Source organism: Anarhichas minor, unplaced genomic scaffold, assembly GCF_050575085.1.
Source record: "Anarhichas minor isolate MPS153535 unplaced genomic scaffold, ASM5057508v1 ptg000058l, whole genome shotgun sequence".
Lineage (NCBI taxonomy): Eukaryota > Metazoa > Chordata > Actinopteri > Perciformes > Anarhichadidae > Anarhichas > Anarhichas minor.
The window spans coordinates 7,083,399-7,101,219 of record NW_027466504.1 but is presented as its reverse complement, the minus strand read 5'-3'; positions in this window follow the sequence as shown (position 1 = coordinate 7,101,219).

Below are 17,821 nucleotides of genomic sequence, written 5' to 3'. Positions count from 1 at the left end.
CCTTGCCCGTATATCCAGGGATGGTGGTTCGCCTGGCACAAATCACAAGTTTACACATTATTTATCCGAATCTGTTACATGAGAATGAACATCGCCATGTGAGAGGAATCTCAAAGGGTATAAGCGGTTTTAGAATGTGCTTCAGTCATCCAGGGTGTAATAATAAAAAAAACATGTCAAGCAAAATAAATGTCATGCTGAATTAATGGAGCTCTTGAGGTCCTCAGTGAATGTGAGTGTGTGTGTCTTACCGAGCTGTAGGCACGTATGGGGGCACGATGCTCCTCTTCAGGGTCAGAGGGTGAAAGTCTCCATCCATGTCGTCGATGTTGTGCATATTCTCAGAGCCGATCGTACCACTGCACACACATAACAAAACCCACGCACGACGGTCAGCTCCAGAGACACTGACAATCAATATTGTGAACTGAAATGTGTAAGACATCTGCGGTGACCTCATACTCACGTGTACAGAGGGATTTGACCTGACCTCGGACACCCACTGCAGCTGGAAGGAGGCGAGAGAGAGATGTTGCTTTAAAGCCAGTGATCATCGTTAGTTAATGCTCTTGAGACAGGAGAGACTGGTAGTTGGAAACTTACAATGTTACGGGCTTCCTGGCATCATTCCTCGATCGAAACTGCTGCCTGCTCCACTCTGCTCCGATCGACTTGGAAAGGACAGTAACAGCAGGTCTTTTAGCAGAATGCATCAGACACCTTCATTAAGACACCGACACAGCCTCACTTCACCGTGTAAACACACACACACACACACACACACACACATATAGTTTGATAAACGGTGCATGCAGGATTTCATCAGCAGTAAATTATTATCACACGGATTTGAAGACGTTAAAGGATGAGTCTGGTTATGTTATAGACTTTTCTTATTTCTAATAAATAGAAAGACCAAAACCAACAATGTGTCCCTCTGTACTCTGGCACTTCTGGCTTCTTGGCTCTCAGCCCATTGTTCCCACTGAACATGTAAATCTTTAATATATTCAATATAAAGTCACAAATATATTGTTTAATTTGTGATTTCCTAAAATAGCTGGGCGATATGGCTTTTTACCAAACACCACTCAAACATTAGTAAATAAGGCATTTTTGGGGGGACTACTTTCAGCTGCGGATTAATACACATTTTCCCCTTTTTTTGGTGAGTAATGGCAGGAGGATGGTGTGTAGGGGACACACTCAATATGACATACAGTGCCCATGGTCATTGTAATAAAAGAGCATATCACTCAGCGGCTCTTTGAAGTGTTTTTACAGTTTCTGAACATCTATGAAAGTCTATGGCACAGAGGAATAAGCTACAACAAGGTTGGAGTGCTTTGCTTTGCGAGTACCAAGAAGTTTTCCAGCACGGTGCTACACAAATTGGGCCAATGCAGTGAAAAAAACAAAAAAACGCCACACATTCACACACACACAACACAGAGAGAGGGCTGTGTTGTGTCCCAGTTGAGTGGGCCGACCAGCCCAGTGTGGTTCCTTTGTGGCTGTCAAGAAGAAGTTGAAATCGCATAAAATAACGACATCCAAGTCTATCAAAAATAATTAGTGGATGCATTCAGAGCTGCTGGTGAAAGCAGCCACAGCAGCGCCAATGACAGTGAGAGAGGAGGGCCAGAGCAACAGAGTGGATTCAAGAAAGCGGCTCACTGAGACCAGTAAAAACATGTCAAAATATTGATGGCAATAAGAAAAATGGAAAATATTACGAGACTTGTACTTTATCTGCCTGCTTCAGTTTCTATGCTGCATTTAACATTGTGGGCCAACGGGTTAAAAACTGACCAGAAAATGTGCTGCATTGTTTTAAAGGGCCAGTGTGTTTCATTTCAGGTGATCTATTGGCAGAAATGGAATATAATATTCATGTCTATGTTTAGTGAATAATGAAACTAAGAGTTGTTATTTTTTTGTTAGCATTGAGTGCCATACATATCTACAAAGTGAGCGGGTCTTCTTCGCGGCGTCCGCTATATTTCTACAGTAACCCAGAAGGGACAAACCAAACACTGGTTTTGCATCCGACTGCTCACGTTACCGCAGTATTGGAAAGGGAGACGTGAACGCAGAGGAATTCAGTTGGTTGCAGTCTGCAATCACACCGCTAGATGCCACCAAATCCTACATACTGTCCCTTTAAAGGTGGAGTCAGTGATTCTGGAGCAAGATTGTTGATATCTAAACTCAACACCCAAACAAATAAAACAAAAATGTACCGTCCCTCTCGCTCCCACTGCCTTTATCTTTTCAACATTCATGGCCTTTCCCTGTTGCTGATTGGTTGGAATAGCGTTGTGTTGCTCGGTGTGATTCTCATTTGCAGAGCCAGGGCTGTGTGTGAACACACACACACACACACACATAGAACGGACAGCTAGCTCCCCGTCTATCATGATATGCAGTGAATTTAACAAAAAGCGTGTTGGATTAGAATTGCAGACTCCACCTTTAAGAGGCATATTGCTGTACAGCACAAATAATACAAACTTCTGAACATGGTGGAATGACACTTTTATCTCTTTCACTAAAACCAAATATGAAACAAATGTACTTCTTAGTCGCAAACGTGGTTATAATATTGTGAGACAATAACAGTTAATTTTTTATTCTAACCATAATTACATTCAGGTAACACAATTAGATTGATTTTTCGTGATAGTAAGTGACTTCCTTGAAAACCACCCACTGCTTAATTACTTCAGCACAGCAGTTCTACTCTGTGGAGGATTTTGTCTCAGTCATGTTATAGTTGCACAAAAATCTAATTTCCTTCAGTCAGCTGTGGGCGATTTTAAACCTCCAGGAGCCCACAGCTGCAGAGAAAGAAAACCACTGAGCTCCGGCCTTGGCAGGGTTGGTCACCGTTTGTTCTCCATGGCTCACCTGCCACAGCTGAGGTCGACTCTCGTAGCGCCTCGATGAGGTAAACTCACTCACTGGGTCGGCCATTTTCTCCAGGGTTGTGTCTGGTGCTTTCAAGCGCCGGGGTAACTTTGAATCCCAATTAACTTCCTCATAACTCCTGCAAAGGAACGAAAAAATACCTACCAGTAAACATCGGAGCCGAGTGCCTAGAGTGAAATTGATTAACTCAAAAGTTATTAGCTTTAATTTGAATTCTTAAACAGCCCCCTTCGTTGCACCAAGTATATTCGACGGCTTATTAACTGGGGAGCCAAGTCTTCCCAGAGACTTTGAGCAAGGCCACAGTCCAGCTACATGATTATATTGAGCAGGAATTAACACAAGAGGACACACCGCTCCCTGACGACATCACCGGACCACACAAATCAAACCTGCTCACTCTCAAAGACCCTCAAGGCAAAATGACACTGTGCGTGGACTGTACATAATGATTCATGTGGGAGGTGAGCTTTGTTTAGCTTCAGTATTATGGAGAGGAGACTACTAAAGGTCAGTGTGTTCTGACCTCTGTGTTGCAGAAGTGTATCTGAAGCGCTGAACTGCCAGTGAGTTGTGTCTCCACGGCCTCAGATGAGAAGAGAAGACATCCTGAAAAAACAAACAAAAAAAACAACAGTATTCTTAGTTATATTATATTGTCAGTGGTTTTATTTTGTGTCAATCTAGAGGATGAGGCAGCAATGCCAAAAGAGAAAGGAGATTAAGACGCAAGAGGCTAATTGGTCACGAGTTAGTGTTGATATTTTTCTGTATTTTACTCTATTTTTCTCCCTTTCTTCATGTTGTACATAAACACTATTATTTTACATAAAGGTAATGTATTTGATTATTAATATGTGTATTTATTTATTTTTTTTAAACCTGCACCATATTAAAAACCCATGTACATGAGATACATCCCTCCATTCACTTAAAATGTCATACAAGTAGACGATAGTTTTTAGCATTAGTATCACATCAGCCTAATGATCTCTCAGAGGACCTCTGATTCTTGTAGGTCTGTAACTGTAGCAAATCCAGATGTTGAGATGTTTACCTAAAAGACGACAACATAGGATATTGAACCATTGAATCAAGAGGTCAACGGCATCAAGTATTCGGGAATATTTGTATCAAATTGTACATGTCAGGATCTTGTCTAAACGACTACAAAACAAAAGTAAAAACAAAACTCCTGACATACTCTCTTGATTGAATCTGAGTCAATCAGATAATGTGATGTGTTTACACATAGACAGGCAGCAGCGTCTTCAACACTCCTCCCACGTCTCAAACCGCTTAAATACAGATATGAATCAAGCCTCCATTCACTAGACAGCACTTTAAGCTCTTCACTCCAGCCGAGTGCTGCAAAGCTTCTTCTAAACCATAATAATGTACATCAGGGTAATCATGATTACTTCAAAAAGGAGACTCGGAAACAAAATAATAAAGCGTGATTATGTACTCAAAGTGAACACCTGCCTAAATGACAGTGGGCTAATGTGGTGCTTTATCATGTGTGGTGAGACCAAAAGGATGCGTTTATGGATTACTCTTTCATACTTAATGTGTTTGTGTTGTGATGGCTAAGTGACTAATTGACCAGGCATCTGATGAAACGACATAATAACTATTGTTTCATAGAAACCAAGCAAGCATTCATTTTTGCAAATTTGCCACGTCACTGCAGTCGATTGAATGGATGAATGAGTGTTTATGTGCTCAGAAGCAGGAAAAAACTAAGTAAGATTAAAACAAGGATCTGTTGGAATCCATGTAGTAAACACATGCTGTTATGCAAACGACTTGTAGAAAAGCCAATTCAGTCATCACCCACCTGAGGTCCAGTGTGTTTATCAGGGTATCTGCTGTGCGACATTGCTTTAGTTGACGTCCTCAGTGAGTGTGGTTGAACATCAACTGGATCAGTCGAACCTTAGGATGAAACAACAACTATTGAGTATCTGGGACACATGTCAAATTGTGTACTTTATGCACAGTAGTAACTGCTCTCAAGGCCAGGCCTTGGGGCAAAAATCAACCATGTATATTGACTCTTCTTCCTCCCACTCTGTGACTTGTGTATGAATCCCGCAGCCTTAGACTAACCACCGGGAACAGAGCAGACTACAAATGTCAGTTTATATAATAATACAGGGTTTGTTTGGCAAGAAACACGAATACCAACTACCAGTCTTGTCACCCATTAGAGGGTCATCCCTCCCAAATTTGATGGCATAGGTTGCGAGAAGTAGAACATCTGTAGACTATAAGCTGTAGGTGGTTGATTTTGACACATCGACCAAGGGAAACATACATTTTTTTATTTGACAAAAAAAAGCATTGCTGAGAATATAAAACCCCTTAAAAAGGTGCATAATAGGCCCTTTTCACAGCAGCCATTTTGACATGTCATAGCAAGGTAAACACAGATTAATTAATTAAATAAATTACGGTCCCATTCAATTTATTGTGTCACAGCCTTCCAGTGAACTAGCATACATAACTCCGTCCTGACAAACCTAAATGGAACAGGGCCATAAATAATGTTATTACTTACACCTGTGTTTAGCCTGTAATGACAAAAATGGCTGCTGTGAAAAGGCCTCATGCAGAGATTGGGGGTATTTCTATTGCCTGCGACGCGGCTCGCAGCTAATGATGCCGGGGCCCGGCAGAGCCAACGGCGTGTACCCGAGGAGGAACCAGAGGCAACCAGAGGATGGATGCTACGCTTCCGCGAGGGGGAGGACGCTGTCCGTCGTGGCGGCAAAATCAGCTGAAACCGGATATGAGAGCATTGCAGAGCGGCGGCTGGGAGCTAGCTAGTGTGGCACGCTCACGTGCACGAGGGCCGGCCCTCATATGTCAACAAAGAAAGTTGAAACTTGGATAACAGCACACTGAGTGGGAGAGCGACTTCATTTTTTGCCCAGGTAGCCATGACTCTCTATATCTTTACATAGCTAATAGTTGTTTGTCACTATATGAATGCTCTGAATGTGGATATTGAGCTGAGGAACAAACAGTGGGAACATGGGCATATGCCCCCTTGATTACCACCTGCCCAAGGTCCAAATCCTCAGATAAACTTTCTTGGATATTTAGTAAATATTTAAATCTGTGAAACTACAATAAAAGCACAAATGGAACGCAGAATTAAACCAATATACACAGAAAAACTAAACATTTATAGAAACTGAAGATGCAGTCACATGGCTGTAACTTACTAACAGCTAATGTTATGCTAACTATCAATTAGCTTAACTTGAGACTCAATTATCAACAAACTACAGCAATTATATTCTGCTTACACCATCTAATATTTAATAAAACAAAGTACTTACGTAATAACAGCGTCCACGGTAACAACGTAAAAATCTATATTTAAGCAGGAGAAGCAGTCGCCTTGTGTTCACAGCCATGCTTCATAAATAATGTGCCTCCTCTAACACTACTGCTGTCGAATGACCAGGAGGGGGCACTGCAGTACCCAAAGTCTTATTTAACAGATTTAAATGCACACAAACAGACAGCAGAAAAATAAAGGCAATAAAACTAGATTATGTCAAAGTCCCACTATAACCAATACATAGGTAAAAGTGTAAAAATGTATTATTTGCCAGCAAATTTTCTGTTGATGGGCTCTAGTCTAGTTTCAGTTTGAGTGTTAGGGGCCCTGGGGCAGTTGTCCTGTAGGTAAGCCAGCTTTGACTGCTAGATACAGCGTCCAATCTGCACAGGATTTGATATACATCACGGTTGGCAATGCATACAAGTATTAATATCAATGGTGTTATTTGAAGCAAATATAGATATAATCTCTGCTTATTTTACCACTGAGTCTTGCCCTCAAGACTGCATCGGGGATCCTCCTGGAGTTCCAGGCTTTGTCTTCTCTCAGGTCGACACAGATACCAGAGTGGTTTGGAGCCGTTGGTGGCCTCTCCCTGAAACCTGGAGGCACCCGCAGAGCAGAGGCCTCATGCTGAGGATCTATGAATCTCTGTCGACCTCTGAGCCCCAGGTCCACTTCAGCTCCGGCGCTCAGCTGACCGCAGCAAGGGTCCAGCAGCAGGACGTCGTCTCGTAATGGAGCCAGCTTGACATGCTCAGTGGGCGGGTGACATCTAGCAAAAGGTGAGTCAGCACGTCCAGTTTCCAGTCCATCTCCACCGCCAGCACGGTACAGGCTGGAGTTCAGCCATCTGATGGCATGCAGCTCTGCAGAAAACTGCTTGTAGGGATCCAAAACGGCTGCCATTATTGCCTGGGGAGAAACTCACAGTGTGTGTGTCTTATACATGTGTGTGTGGTTGACAGAGCACATCATAGATGTGCTATCAGGCATACTGATGCAGTAAGCACTGGTTGCCCAGAGACCGTCTTTGTTTGCTGCTCAGATCAAATTACTGATATGCAGAGAAGCAACATGACCTGCTGTCTGTGGAGGTGTGTAGCTCCACATACCTTAGCACAACATTTATGTGTGAATGTTTATTCTGTATTTGTTATAATAATGGAGAATAAGGATCTAATAAACATCCCCCGAGTATCTATTTTGGATGCCATAGCCCAATAATTCAGGGTGAGCATTCGTGACAAATAATGTTTCCTCCGAGCTGCTGATTCTGGCAACTCAAAACAATTTATCACACGGACCAAATAAAAATGTTTTGTTAGACGTCAGGGACGCCTATTGTCCCTTACTGCGCTCTGTGTTTTGGTGGCAAATAATAATGAGAAGGCTCGGCCCCGCCTCAGGGTTTACTGATATGACCCTCCCGAGAGAATGCTAAATTACTTCTTGTGATGCGTTATGAATTGTATATTTTCTTGAAGAAGAAAAAGATTGTTTCTATAGAAGATAGCAGTTGTCTGCTTTTCCTCTAAAAGACCACTAGATGGAGCAATAGAGCCGGCGTTATCAGATGACAATGCCACAAAACAGGCCTGTGTATGCCGTCCTGCCCCCCCATGAATTAAATGACAGTCCACAAATATCACAGAAAAATACAAGTCCCTTTTGCAATATTATGATGATAAATTATACGATTAAAATACTATTATAGCACAACAAGGTGACCATAAAGCCAATGCTGAAGACCTCAGGCACATTTTACGTCCCTGAAGAAATATTAATGATTTTTCTTCTGTGCATGCCGGCTAAACAACAACCATGAGTGGAGTTAGTCGACTTCAAATGCAAGCTGTGTTTTTAAATTTGACGGTAAACTAAATGAAAATTATGCAAATCACAGGCATGTAAAAAAGGTGTTTTTACAAACGCTGTAATCTGGCAAATGCACCGGCTTGAAAGAGCAGTCTTGTATTTACTGGAGCAAAAAAGCCTCAGTGCCTATTAATTAGTTTGCTTGGGTTGTCTGAAGTGTACTGTGCAAATGTAAATATTCCACATAAATATACTGTTTAGGTGCACATATTAGAGATGCATATGCATGCTTTATATGAATCGTGAAAGCACCCTGGCAAGGTGACGTTTTTCTTGGGAGAGGATCCATGTTAATGTGTCAGTGGCGGTGATGGTGATGCTTGCTGATAGATGATTTTCACTCAGGCTGTCATTAGCAAATGTAAACACCCAAGAGCGTTTTTAAAAGGATGTGTTAAAAATAGCCTAATTAGAGTTATTCTGATAACTGAGTGGTGAATATGCCCGACTCCCACACAATGTTCCTCCACAAAAGGAGAGCACACATGACACTTGTGAGATCTTATGTGAGTTCCCCAGATAAAAAGAAAGGAAAAAAAAAAAAGCATACCATTTGCATCAGTCTTATGTCTAATGAGCTCTGTACTGATTTTAAATTCACACATTTCTAACGGATGAGGTCATATAGGTCCAGGGGTCCACATGATTTATTACATTTGGAGTCCATTAATTATTCCCATATTCCTCACTACAATATTATATTCACACAATGCTTTGTATCCCAATTATTTTTAGGAGTTTTTTTATTTTTATGTTGTTTCATTTGGAATTGAAATACCAGCCTGAGATGACAGTATTTTTCGCAGGAAATCAGATATTTCTGGAGTGAGGAGTCATTACCATCGGAGCAGCCCTTGTTACTGAATCCCGTGTTATTAGTCAGCGTGTCTGCCATTCTCTAGACTCCTCCACAGTCTCAGAAATTATTTAAGTCGCACATTTTACCCATGGTGCTATAGGTCCCGTGCTACAGTGCGGCAGCCATTCATTTGGGCAGGCTGCATTCATCTGAGGGAAACTGTTGCTCTGGATTAAGAGGCATTGTTGCTGCTGGTGCTGCTGCAGAGGGTCATCAAAGCAAAGTCACAATTGTAGTGTTGTGCTGAAGACAATATGGGCTGATGTGCTCTGGGCAGGGCATTATTTTTGGTAATCAGACAACGGGGGCTGAGGGTGACCCGGCATGACACCTCGGGATCAGACAGGCGGGGCCGGGAGGAGTTATGGCTACGGGGGGGGGTGAAGGGATCATCCAAGAGTGCAGAGGACGCTCCAAAATGTAGACAGACGGCATCCTTCATTGCAAACTGCGCTAGGGAATCAAGTAAATAAACAGATGACAGGCAGTTATTATTGTTTGCAGTTGTTCATGTCATTTGTGTATCCAGTTTTGATGCATTAGGCGTCTGCAGATATCTTTGGGGCTATATCTCATGAAAGTCACACCCGCGTAAATCCGTCTCTTTGTATGCACGGTGTAGCCTACAATCCAGTTCATAACAAAGAACCTAATCCATGTCTGACGCTTAGCCTAATGCATACCACTTCTGGGATTATGTGCGTGTGTCTGGTAAACTGATGAAAATGCATGATCACATTTATAGCATAAGGGTCTTAAGTCATGGCTCATGGGTCATATTCATCACACTGAAAAGGCAGTGAATTGATTAGCGCCCCGATGACCGTGCATGCATTATATTAGAGGACAAATTGGCCTGAGTGAACTCTGTCTCATGCCATGTGCGGAACCCTCAACCCTCAATCTCTGCACTCCGTTCGGATTTTATCCGAACGGAGTGCAGAGATGAAGCCCGCACGAGCGGCGGGGGTAGCCGTGTCCTCAGAGACTGGCCGAGGGCTTCATTGTGGTGCTGCTTCCCTGCCCTCGGTTGCTGCAGCTCTCCGCTTGTCACACTCACTTAGCTCAATGAAGTAATGAATATGCTGCTGTACATTTTTCATGAGGGTGGTGGGAGTGAAAAATCTGCTCCTTTTATTATGCTTTTAATATGGAAGTTTTCACACACACACACACTCTTCCCCCGCAAAGCACCCTCCGGGCTATCATGATGCCGCATGAGCATGATGTTTAATGTTAACTTTCCCCAGGGGAGAGTCGGCATAATGAAATGTCACTTTCTGTGATGAATATGTTGACAACAGCAGATATACAAGCAGCTGTAAATCCTGAGTGAGTTGGGATAACAGTCCCTGTCTTCCTTGCAAAGAAGACTGGGGCAGTACAACAGGAGATAACTGGTGGTGGTGTGGTGTGTGGGGGGGGGGCTGTTACTGTACAGTGAGTAACCCATTCAGGTCTCACATCATTACAGTAATTAATTAGATTACAAGGAAGAACACCCATGAGCTTCCAGAAATGGAGGACTATTAAGTGTGAAAGGGAGAAATAATGATCCAAAGATAAATGCAAATGAACACAAGCGCTGTTTAAAAGACAAGCAAGTCACGCAAATGACAAAGGTTTAGCATTTTTGATTCCCAACCAGGGGTACTAATGCAGTTTCATGAGGTTTGTGAAAAGTTTATAGTGTAACATATCAAACATTTAAATGAGTTGAAATAGCTTATTGTAATGGATGAACCGAAACAGTTAGCTGAAAGTAATGGAAAAACAGTAGAAAAATACATTTTTAGCTAAAACTAAAATGATGAAGGGGTACTTGAGCTTCTCTGATAGAGATGTGTGGTGGCATATGAGGGTCAGACTAAAAGGTTGGCCACCACCATTTTAGATCATTTAGGGATTTCTTTGGGCTCTGTGGCGTGCTGTCAGGTGGCTTACACCACTCCACATATGTGCTGTTTGATCGGTGCGCAATAACACACCTCTGATTTTCAATTACAAATGAGACATTGCATTTGGTAAAGAAACACTGAGGGTAATGGACTTTCTCTGTTGCTCAGAAAGATGGACTTGTCCCCCGAGACCTTGGTTTCCATTATTAAACCGCCACCGTGTTGCCCACCTAGGCTGTTTCCATTCCCTCTGACCACAGTGAAATTACCTGCTTTCGAGGCTAAAACGCAGTAAAGAAACCAGAGTGGTGGCCCATGGTCTGAACCTCCATTTCCTCTCTGCCCACAGGGCTGTTTATGTTCTTTGGGAGGGCAAAAAAAGCAAGGAAACTAATTCTGCTAGCTTGTTTGCATTGAGGCCTGTCTTCCCTATAGTTTTCATGTACAAAATATCCCATGGGAGTCTGCAGCAGCGTGTGAGCCAGTGGCGAATACATTCACCGGGCAGTCTCACAGTATGTATCAAGACCTGGATGATGAATTACCATACAAGGGCCGCGAGAAAAGGAAGAAGAAAAAAAAGAATACCCCAGGATGAACGCTGTGTTGCAAATACAAACACTTGGTATTCCACAAGGCCAACACAAAAGCTGCTCGCTTTATGATAACCTAACAATCCACAATACTATCTCCCGTCTGACAGCAACTTATGCAGATGTGCGTGGCTCAGCAGCGCTCTGCTGAATTGAGCCCCCCTTGAAAAGTGTTCAGCAAGCAGGTCACATTGGCGTTGGCTGTCTGCTGTGGATGAAATGCTGAGACGCTGTCCTCCAAGATGCTCTTAAGCAGTATGACTCACCTACCTGGCCCACAACAACCTGTGATGGATAGGACCAGATTGAACCTGCAGTCACCTATCTAGCCCATGTCATTGAGAGAAAATAGGGGATTTGCTTTCTCCCAGGCTTAGATTACTTCTTAACGCTAATACAAATACCAAGTTAGGTATCCTGTCCTTCTAAAACCCGGTAATCTAAGCATATCTGTCACTTTGTGAGATTTGCTCCCCAGATGTATGAATGGGGAGACAATTCAACACTGCAACAGTGTCACCCTCATCTGGAGGCAAGCACGAGGCAGAGAGGTGAAATTGAAAATGTGAAAGTCTGGCTAATGGCAGAGGAGGAATGCTGGAGATATAATACCAAATCTATAAAGGACAATTTCAGGCCCGAGACTCTGGAGACTTAGGCGCTCAATCATGAAGTGATTCACTCAGATTGATCAAGGAGCGTCGTAATCACATGGCAATGTTACATGTGGCTCCGAGGATGACTCGCAGAACTGTCAAGAGATTCAAAACTGGATTTAATGGATTTGGGGTGATGTGTTTAGAAACCCTTTCAGAAGGTACAAATAGAATTCTCAAAGCATTTTACCAGCATTTAGCAGCTGTCCAGTGAAATTATTGTTGAGAACAGTAGAGTTTGGAGGAATAAAAAGCAGAAAACAGAGGGCTAGGATTCACTCTGTAGTCTCGCAGCAGAAATTCAAAGGGCCCGGCTCTCTTACAGAAGAATTGCAAATCTACTAATGAACCGCGCCGTTGATAACAGCCCCATATTAAGCAGAAAGCCTGAATGCACTTACAGATAACAAGCCTTCTTTTATTTAAAGTGATTCCGGTTAAAAGCTCAGCGCTCCCTCTGAAATTGAAATAAATGCTGCAAATGTGACATTAAATATTCATAAACCTTCAGCCGTCATCTCGCTCGTCCTGTTTGAAGATACGTGTGCAACAGAAAACAAAGTCCTATACATAGTTATTGACCTCTAATAAGTGAGACGCCCATGAAGGTGGATCAGCCCAGCATTGTGAGAAAGTGAATTCTTCGTGTAGCCGTGTTAGATGAGATTTAAGAGCTGCGTGAGCTGCTTTCTGAAGACTATTATTAATCAAAGTTCCCTAACATTGCCTGCTATAGATGCAGGCAGGTAAACTGCACTTTGACTCTTTGCTTATTTCCCTTTCTTATGGGCTCATGTACCGTTTTCACCCCTGTCAAATCATTGTCTTGACAAAGCGTTTAATGCATTTCATAAGATTGCAGACAGATTGGGCCGTCGACGCAGGCTTACACTCGTAAATGTGAAACCATGGGAAAAAAACCCTGTGCTCTTAAAACTTTAGATTGTAGTTGGCACTGAAGTGTTTTGATCTAAAACCTCAATCAAATGCCATCTCTACTCTGAACTTTGAAGACAAACCAAAGCTGTAAAAACGTTCATATAAAGTCTCGACATCTCACCGTGTTCTGCATTTTGCACCGCAGTGTGACATAACGTTGACTTATTATCGTTTCAGAGGACTCAATGGGGCTCTTCAAATTCCACTCAGTGCAATAAAGGACTTTATCAGGTTTTGGAGAAATTGGAAATATTCATCATAGTATCTTCCCTCAAGCGTGTGTAGTTAACTAATTACATGGGTTTCAATAACTTACTGGCTGAGAAACGTATTAAAACAGGGACGAATGTGTCAGCGATCCAAAATGCTACATATTGATAAAAATACGTCAGCCATGGACAAAAAAGTCAGTTCTCAGTTATTAGTCTGTCCTTTTCTGAGTACTTTCTCAGTCATATGATCTTCATATATTCATATATATATTTATATATATAATACATGCCTAACACATAATATTTACTCACAAAATTAGTCGTGAAATGTTTCTGAAACTTCTAACAGATCAAAATATAAAGTGAAGTACAATATCGCTACATAACTTGCAAATGAAACAGTGAGTAAAATACTTAGAAGCGATATGAATGCAGTGTGATTTAATCTGAAGTTGATCCTTTCTTTGTCTCAGCCTCTCTCTGTAGAGAGCTTCTCTGAGTCACTTAAAGTCAGCTTATATGCTAAACGGACTTGCATTGATAAAGCTCCTTTCTAGTCTTCTGACCACTCAAAGCGCTTTACTCTACTGCACACAGCTTGAATCGCATTAATCCTGAAAAGAAACCCATAAAAGGTTTCCCTTCATCTGAAAAGATGACTTGAACATGTTTTCTAAAACTTCTGCTTGATGTCGAACTATCCTGATAAATCTTTAATGTTTTTTTTTTGTTGATAGCCTTAGGTTGGCATATAAATTGAAATATATAAAAACGCATGAATATAATTTTTTCAATTTAAGCATAACTAGCAACGGTAACATATAAATAGTATGAGAGTGAGACCCTATATTTTAACATCACACATGCTAATAGCTATAGTGCCAGCTGGCGTAATTTATTAAGCAACAAATACAACCATGTCACAAAAGTTGTTTTCCTTTTGGCTGGTGAGATAAGATTGTTTGGCATTTAAACAATATAGTCTTTTTCTAGCTGAGGGCTTCACTCTCACTCTCCAATGTGCCATTTCCTTTCAAAAGCAACTTTTTAATGTTTTCCTTTATATGCTTACTTCGTGTTCTTTGTCATCTAAACCCAGACAAGTTGCATGCACAGTGAGAAAGTGCTTTGTTCCTTTATTCAACATATTGGGTGTTCCCCAGTTCTTATTTAATTGATCATATTTTGGCGGTAAAATTGGCAGCAGGCACACAATATTGATTAAATGTTAGTATTTACATGTTGAAAACATTCCTGTAGATTCAATATGTTTTTCAACCTCAACCATATCAACACAGTCTCCCATCCATTTGTGAAATAGTCGCGAAATGCAATTTATTGGTTTGGTGTACAGGGTAAACAAATTGTCAGTTTTTTTTTTCGTGATGCTCGGAATGAATTATTTTTCGTGACATTACGTTACAAAATAAAAGTTAGGTTTAGGCATCAAAACCACGGCAGCACTTTAGGGACACGAGGTGTCCAACACCGGTCTCATGGCTGAAAGTCCTATGTTTGTTGGACCCGTCCCGCCCACCATGAGTGGTCTTTGTTGATATTAAATACTGCGTTACTAGCTCTTACTTAGAAAGATAAGGGGGGGGGGACGTTCATGTACTCTGGATTACATTTGGTGACTACCATATATGCTGTGCTTATATGCCATTGGGCCGAGTCCTCTTTCAGCGGTCCTTGGGGTTCGTATTGTTATGTTCATGCTCCAATTCTGCTACTAAGTTATGTGACTGATCACAAAAATATATATATATTCCTCATCATCACTTCAGCCACATCTTTATTTTTCAAAGTTGCTGTCATCGATACCCTGCAGAATCAAGGACAGTGCTGATGTGACACCAGCAGAAACAAATTTCCTCATCCTTTTGTCTGTGAGGATTTGTAATATGAGTGACACAAAATAAGGTCAAACAGGAAAACACATTCATTTCTCCAGGGAAGGTGGGAAGATTTTTACATCACCTGCCCTGGTCAGGGATATTAATCCTGCCAGGAATGAGTACTTTGGTCGTTTTTCACCTCGCAATAATTACATCGACAATTTCCTACTGTTTTATAGTGAACTAACTGGTCCTCCTGTAATTTAATTCCCGTCCGGAGCCACATTCTTGTATTTTTAAGTGGACTGAGTTTTTCCCTTATACATTTTAATCTGCTCAGTGTGAAATTGACTGAAGTGTAAAAGATGGAAGAGGTGGGAAATGTTTTGGCTAGCCCTACAGAATGTCCATGTCTTTTACAGACCACAGCGTATCATTTTCGTGATAGTTAAAATGACATCTGGAATGATGAGTTAAATTACATAGGAGAGTGTACAACCATGCCAGCACCTCTGAGGCTATGCTACTGTTAGCAAGCTCACCCTGATAACACTAATGACTCCAGCAGGTATAATTGTTTACAATGTTCATCATCTCTGAAAATGCCGCGGCAAATTTCAGGCGTCATTTGGTAAAACTGACCTCATATTAGGAATTCAAAGTTATTCTCTCGTCTGAAAAACATGTTAAAACGTATTAAAAGCTTTTAGCCTGCCACCCAGATGCAGATGCAAGCAATGCATTGTGGGACAGTAAGTTCAAGGATCATAATATAGTACTTAATTTTCCATCATTTGCAGTATGAATGGTATGTTAGTGTGCGATTACGAACATGGCCACAGTGGGGGGGGGGGTTTGCTCACATCACTCTTTAAGGTCCTTTCTATAATGTTGTCAGACACTTACAATCTTCACTGTTCCATTTGCCATTGTAGTTCCAACAAGAGACAGTACTTCTGGAGGACATTTGAACTAGTGCCTTTATCTTAGTGAGTTACTAAGAGTAAGCCGTGTGCTGACGAAGCTGTCAACTTTCGTTTGTAGGCAAGAGTTCTGTGCTTCTCAAAATGTATGGTGCTTTAATTTCAAATTACAAAGCTGGCTGATTGCTGTAGATGAATAATGAATTTCATCACTTACTGTAATATGAGCACACGATCTCATCTCATTGCAGCAGTGTGCATTGTCCAGAACAGGGCAGGAGCCTAATTACATAGTTACGGCATTGGGGAGACCGAGCTAATCTCTTATGGGTTTCTCCAACAGATGCGTCCAATTAATGGCCCGTCTTTGAAGGAGTTTAGATGCGTACCACTCTGGGAATTGTATTTCAAAGTAAAAGACCCAGCCTTGGTTGTGATGAGTAGACTCTATAGAAAGTTTTAATCACCACTTTCTTCTATGCAGTCAAACACAGAATTGATCTTGAATAACTGCTGGAATATGAACTGATCTGAAGCCAATTGTGAATGTTAATGACCTGGATAGAGCAGATAGGGGTGATAGATAACGTCCCTGGTCAGAGTCATTACTTCACTGGCTGAGACACAGCAGGTGTAAGCTGCTTTGGGCAATCAGACGTAAGGGAACATTATCTTGTAAAATGAAAGAATAGACACGACACTGCAGTAATTCCTCTAAATAGAAAGAAATTGAGTGGGGGAGGCACATAGAAATGACCACTTGGTATTGAGGACTGGTGAGCGAAAAATCGCACAAATATTTACCGCTTGTATGCACGAGCACAAGTCCTGTTTACTATCAACGAATGAGGTTTTGGTTTGAGAGGAACTTTACAGTCGTAGAAGCAGAGGAGTTAAGGCTGTCCAGAGAACCTTAATAGATCTGTGCCGCCGCTCCCCCACTGCTCTGAGAGAAGCCTGTTACGTAGCATGTACATGCATTTAGGCTTATTTACCTCGATCCAGCTGGCTGGCTGACAGGCACGTCTCACTGCTGGAGATGCAGCATCGTTGTCTGGCAACCCCTCGATCAAAGAGTTTTGCGGAGAGGCCGGCACACATTGCAAAGGGTGACACAGAGAGCGCCGCGCTGCAAATGCAAAAGATGACAGGAAGAGATACACACCATCTGCATCCATTTATCACAGCCCGCCCTTCAGCGTTCATAACCTGAACTTAAATTATTAATCGTCATTTTGATCTGCCGGTCGATGGGCCCCGTGGCTCTGCCAGATACACGCAGTCATTACTCGTCATCCTCAAATTGAAGATGAAGACATGGAAAATATGCTGCAAGTCTTATGACCTTTCAATTTCTAAATTTTGGAAGCAAATTGGGATCAATGACATCGGAGTGTCCAGTCTGGCTTTTATTAATGGAGTTAAAAATGCAGAGGCAACTATTGAGACTCTGTATTCCAAACTCTCTTTGTTTATATTGTGATGCTTATAGATATTGAAAGTTAAACCACGGCATCACCAAATTACTTTACAACTCATTCAATATTTATCTGGAGCTTAAAGAAAAAAATTAATAATATATGCTTTGATTTAAAGAGAGTATTTGCTCAAAGGTTACCTGTGATATCTGGAACACAAAATTGGGTTGATCGTTCCATCTCAACTTAATTTGATGAAGTGAAATTGCGAACATTTCCAGTCAGTTGGAAGTTTGTAAATGTAAAACACCACCCATA